The sequence below is a fragment of the Rousettus aegyptiacus genome, unplaced genomic scaffold, assembly GCF_014176215.1.
Source record: "Rousettus aegyptiacus isolate mRouAeg1 unplaced genomic scaffold, mRouAeg1.p scaffold_m13_p_6, whole genome shotgun sequence".
Taxonomy (NCBI): Eukaryota; Metazoa; Chordata; class Mammalia; order Chiroptera; family Pteropodidae; genus Rousettus; species Rousettus aegyptiacus.
Window position 1 is genome coordinate 8760883 of NW_023416309.1, and position 6000 is coordinate 8766882.

Below are 6000 nucleotides of genomic sequence, written 5' to 3' on the forward strand. Positions count from 1 at the left end.
AGAAAAGTTTGATAAATCTTCCTACATCAAACATGAAGTCCAAATTCATAAAGCTAGAACAAATATGAGTAGAGCTTGACTTAAAAAATAATTTTTAGTGAGAATTTTTGAAACATCAGAATTTAACAGATCAATAAGCAAGATGAAAGACAAGCCCAAGTTCACAGATATCTCTAAAGTCTGTGTCCCACAGAGAAGACATAGTCTTCTTTCACATCCATGAAGCCTTTTAATATTGATCATGTAGTTGGCCACAAAGAAAATCTTAATACAGCTCGATAAGAGATTTTTCTGATCACATTCACTAGTTATAACCCAATAAATAGAGTAGTCAACAATAAAATACGATCATACCCCACACCCCACAAAACTATTCAGAAATTCAGGACCCCCATCTTCTAAATAATCCTTGGATCGAAACTTACCTATATAACACAACGAGAAAGCAATGGAAAAGTGAGCATTTCATACAAAAGCCCATTAGCTAGTGCTGTACTCAATGGAAAAGGTGGAGCTTTATATGCTTTTTAAATTAAAAGGCTAAAAATAAATGAACCAATTTATATATTAAAAGTAGAGCAACAAAATATGCCAAAAATAAAAAGGAATGAATAAAGATAAAGGTTGAAATTAATGACCAAGAAACACAAAAAAAGTAGAAAAGATACAAAAATTTCTCTATATATTTATATATATTTAAATTCCAGCATATCCAGTTAGAATCGCATTCATAATATCTATTAAAAACATATTACAAGGTCTGTGATCTGTCTCTGATTTGGAAAATTTAATATCATAAAAATGTTATCTCTTCCTTATAAATAAATATTCAATAACATTCCAATCGAGCTCCTATAGGTTGTTTGCTTCAAAACTGTTCCAAGTTTTAAAAAGTCAATGGTCTTATGTCCATCAATAAGGGAAAGGTTGAATAAATTATGGCACATCTGAATATTATATATAGAACATTCCACAGCTGCTACTGGCCTGAAGTAATAGTACCCAGAGTTACTGTCTATGATAAACTAATCAAAAGCACAAGCTACAGAGTGTGGTGTACAGCATGAATCCATATGGGGAAACACGCAGTTTGACAGGTGCCTGTGTCTCTACGACTTGGAGAGAGGTAGGGAGGGATCCTCGCTACAGGTCATCCACACTGCTAACTTCTCAGGTGGAATGGGAGAATGGGTTGAGGGAAAAAAACAAACACTCGTCAAGGCGGTCCTCCTCCAGTACCACTCAATCTTTCTCTCCCCCTTCAAAACTGATAGTACCTTCAAAGCTGTCTACACTTAGTACCCCCAGATTCTCACATGCTGCTACTACTCCCTTACCGATTCATTCCACCTGGCTTCTGCTCCAATCATCCCACAAAAAGTGGCAGCTAAGGTGCCCAATCTTCTCCACATTACCTCCCAGGTCACTTCCTGGCCACCGCTGGCCACTCCCTCCTACTAAAGCAGACTCACCTGGCTTCTGTGTGGGACAATGTCCTGGTTTTCCTTCCCTCTCTCAAACTATTCATTTTGTGGCTCTTTTATTGATTCATCTTCCTTTTCACAGTTGTCCCAGGTGAGTTCCTCAATCTTACCAAGCTTTTAACATCAGACACAACCTAGACAAAAATGTTCTTTTGCCCAGACCCCTCCTGAACCCCAGAGCCACTTGCCTACTTGGTATCCAGAAGGCACCTCAAACACAACATGTCCAAAACTGAATTCATGATCTTCCTCATCTCCAGACCTTGTTCTCATCCAGTGTGCTATGTCTCAGGGGCACGCTGGGGGACAACCTAGAGTGGGTGGGGGTGGCTCCTGCATTGGTACACACAGCATGGGGCTAGGGAAACAGTGGGTACTCACTAATGCTGAGTTCAACAGAAACATGCCTTGTCACCCACTTCCTAAAAATAGCTGTGACCTTTTAGGTGGACACAACAAGCTCACATCTGCTATCACCAGCTCCCTCACATACATACCCTTTTCCCCCAGAGATGCCACTCCCTGGGCTTAATATGCCATATGCTTCCTCTACCTCCCTGTTAATGGCCTTTGAGCTTCTCCCCTCTCCCCTCATTCAGAATGCTCTCCAGCTCCAAGAGGCTGGGGACGCCTGACTTTCCTCTCAATTTCAGGAGCGATCCCTCCCTTGTGTTCTGCTAAAGCCGTGGTAAATTCAGGAGCACAAGCCTCAAGCCCCAAGCCATGGCCTGTTAGAAACTGGGCTGCACAGCAGGAGGTGAGCAATGGGCAGGCAGACAAGAAAAGCTTCATCTGTATTTGCAGCTGTTCCCTAGTACTAGCATCACTGCCTCAGCTCCACTTCAGATCATCAGGCATTAGATCCCCATAGGAGCACCAGTCCCTGGTGCCAAAAAGGCTGGGGACCGCTGCCCTAGAAGACCAGACACTATGGGATCAGAGATAGATGTCAACCATCTGTACATGTCACCCCCAGCTTCAAGGTTCCTTGCAGTAATGCACCCAAGACATCACCATTGTCATCACCAGCCCCCAACTCATCTCAAACACTTTTGTAAACGTCTTCTTACTGGATTCTGCAAATAATCATTTTACCATCCAGAACACTGGTAGGCTGTGTGGCTACATGGTTTGTCCCAGGTCACCCAGCACGGATGAGCTCCATCTCCTGACTCCCTGGTTGCCCTCATTCATTAAGTTCTCACATCAGTGTAGCATGGTCAGCAGTGGTTCAAGTCATCGTTCAGGCTGTATGGTTAGGGTCCTCCCAAATAGAAACCACTAGGTGAACTGGACCTTTATTTCATAGCATACATGGGTCAGAGTCAGTAGGCCGAAAGTGGCGTTGTTTTGTTGGTTATTAGAAAGTGCCACTAAATTTCAATAACTCCTTTTAAAAATGCAAATTCTTAACAAGGAAACTTTAGTTTCTTCCTTTCCCCTAAGAGCTTTCCTATTTAGATACAACTCAAATTCCTGATATTCTGGGGCAGTGAGATCAGAGGGTGTTGTAGGAAAAAAACAAAAACAGAGAAACCCTAGTGTTTTTCCTTGGCTGTGATTGTCAAGTACACTCATATAGACTGTCCCCCAAGTGTCCCGATAGAACCAAGTGCCAGGAACTGCTTCAGGTTTACAAGGAGAAGAGACGGCAGCTAAGTGGAGGAAGGAAGGAGGAAGAGCTCCAGAAAGGCCCTGGGGCCTCTAACATCCAGCACTCAGCAGATTTTGTTTTTACACTCACCTCCTGCCCACGGTGGCTTTCCTGCGCCCCCCCATTTTGCAGTAAATTCTCAAAAAGAACCCACACTAACCTATTCTGACTCACTTCTCACTCCTTCATCTCAGACTACCCATCCTCCCCCAAATCACGTGACCAAGGCATCACTAATCTATCTTGGCCTTCTAGAAACAGCAATCCAGGAAGAGTCCTGTCATCCTAAACGAGTCAAAGGGCCTACTATTTGGCCTCTCAGTCAGCTCCTACTCCCACTTCTCAGTCTGGAATCATTTCCATCTCAAGGTCTAATATTTTAACAACAGGGAAACCTTACTTCCCTGGCCTCTTTCACTCAACTAGCATCTGCTGAGCACTCGCATTAGGCAAGGCCCATCCTGGGTATAGTGAGATGAGTAAGAAGCAGTCCCCACCCTCTAGGGACAAAGGACAGAACAGAGATAAGTCACAAGGCTGGTATTGACAAATGGGTCAGTGCCAAAGGAGTGGAGAAAAAGAACTGCATGGGCTCACAGCATGTCATGTCCTTTCCTGCTGGAAGCAGGCACTGGGATGGTTTCCAGGAGGGTAGTGAATGGGTGGAAATGAAGGAGAGGGTATTCCAGGAGGGCAGAAGAACATGAGCTAAGACAGAGGAGCCGGTCAGAAGAGCAGTTTAACTCGGCTGGACCTTCGGCTGCATGAAGGAAGTGATAGCTATTACATTATTATCTTTGACACTCACAGATATTTTCTTAAGTTACCAGGGCCTGCTGTAAGCTTATGTCTAATCTGAGTGACATCCACTTGGGACACACAGGTATGGTATAACAGTCACCACTTGTTCAGTTCAGTGCCTGAGCTGTACGGTTGTGAAATATATTAGCTCATTTAATCCTTACAATCATCCTGTGAGGTAGGTATTGTTATTACCCTCATTTTAAAGAGGAGGAAACCAAAGGCAGGGAGACTAGTAAGAGCTAAGATTAGGGAGGGATGAGGAGCCTAAGGTGATACCCAATGTTTGTTATTCTGGCACCTCATCTTGCCTAACTGGGGAATACCTTGCAGTACTAAAAGTGCATTGAGGGACGGTACCTGTTAATCCTGGAATTCCCAACAATTGACTGAAGCAAGAAATGAAGGACCTTAATGAGAGCCAGTTACGGGTGAGCAAGGTAACATGCCCTGCCTGTCCAGCTTCCAGACTTAGCCTGGCCCTTCCCTGCAATGTTTGTTTCTGTTGTGTGGGCAGAGGCAAAGGCAGAGGAAGAGAGGCTCGCCCCTCACGCCACTACTGTGCCTGGGTGAGGGCAACAGAGAACAAACTGAAGGACTAGAAGAGAGAACAAGATCTGTCCTAAAACATCCATCTCCACAGAAAGGTCACTGATTAGAGAGGGGACAGAAATGTCCCTGACAAACTGTTCCCCTTTGGGTTAGCACTGGCTAGCTTAACCTCTCTAGGGGAGGAACGTCACAACTCTCCTTTAAGACAACAGAGTTTCTACCTTGTTAGGTCTTCAGAGGGCTGAGCTGGGCCCCCAAGGGAGAGAAATGTCCAAGAATTCTTCCCTGAAATTGTGGCCAAAGTGAAAAAGGAGGAAAGGCTGAGAAGGTAAACACAGAGGTGGACACAGCACCTGGAACGAACTCCGCATTCCTTCAAATGAAGTGCCTTACAATGAACTCCTACAGTAGCAGTTCCCACGAATTTGTGTCCTTCCAGTTCCGGAAGAAAGTTCCTAAAGGAAGTCTCCTCTACTAGCTCTCCTTAGTATAAGCCTTTCCCGGAAAGGCACACACACGCTCGAAAACTCAGCTGGAACAGAGGGGACAGGGCTACCAGCCATCCCCCACACCAGCCAGTCATCTTCTGGTCGCAAGATCACCAGGTCCCAGGGGCAGCCCAAGCCCGCTGAGCCCTTGACCCCGGCCACTCGGCGCAATTTCGTGGCCCTGACCAGGCGGGGCGGGTGGGGGTGGAGGGTCCCACCCGGAGGGCAGTCCCCTCCGCTGATCGAGCTGATGATGCCGATGCAGCCCGTCCAGACTGGGCCCGGCGCGACACCCGTACCCCCGGCCCGACACCCGTACCCCCTCCCCTCCACCCATCCTGTGCCAACCAGGAAGCCGCAGGGCCGAGCCAGGAGGAGGGCGGGGTAGTCCTGGGCCTCGCCACCGGGGCCATGGTGCACCGCCGCCTCCCAGTCCCGTGCCCTAGGCCGACCGGGGACCCTCACTCACCTGGCCACGGGTCACGGAGCTGGGGGGCCGCGTGGGGCGAAAGGGGACGTGGGCAGTAGCGGCTCTCTCCGCAGGGGTCCCAAGCTCGGCGCCTTGGGTCGGCCTGGAGTCGGGTCCCGCTCCCGCTTGGGGGGCACTCAGGGCACTGGGAGAACTCCGGACCCGCGGGCTCCGCAGCAGTCAGGGAGGGGCGGGAGGAGGAGCCAGACGCGTGGAAAAGTCTCCCAGCGCTGCCTCGGAAACGCACCCCGGGGCGGAGCCTCTGGTTCTAGGGCGGGACCAGAGGACTGACGGGCGTGGTCTGAGAGCGGTCCCGCCTCCAGGTGAGAGCCTTCCTTGGCCGGGGGGCTGGGAGCTGCCTCCTGGAGCCATAGGAAGGAAGCTGCTGACCCTACTCCTCCCGGCTGGGAGCTCCCCGAGGTCGGCTTGGAGCTCCTTTTTCCCCGCCACCCGTCCGTGATGGGTTCCGCTAGTGCAGTACTCTAGGGGAGGGGATTCCCCAAACCCCTCCAGACCAGTGTACCGTTGTTCATTACTCTCTTTAAAGAAAAC

At 48.4% G+C, this 6000-nt stretch overlaps 1 protein-coding gene across 2 annotated transcripts in view; it reads right to left on the reverse strand.

The window, feature by feature from the left end:
- Positions 1-5694, reverse strand: part of ANXA11 (annexin A11) — a 40336-nt gene extending 34642 nt beyond the window's left edge. Inside the window, exon 1 of one of the 2 annotated variants that reach the window (XM_016164990.2) lies at positions 5449-5694. The gene's annotated coding sequence lies outside the window, so the exon portion shown is untranslated. The remainder of the gene's footprint in view (positions 1-5448) is intronic. The other variant, XM_016164989.2, reaches the window with a different exon arrangement.
- Positions 5695-6000: the final 306 nt, after the last annotated feature.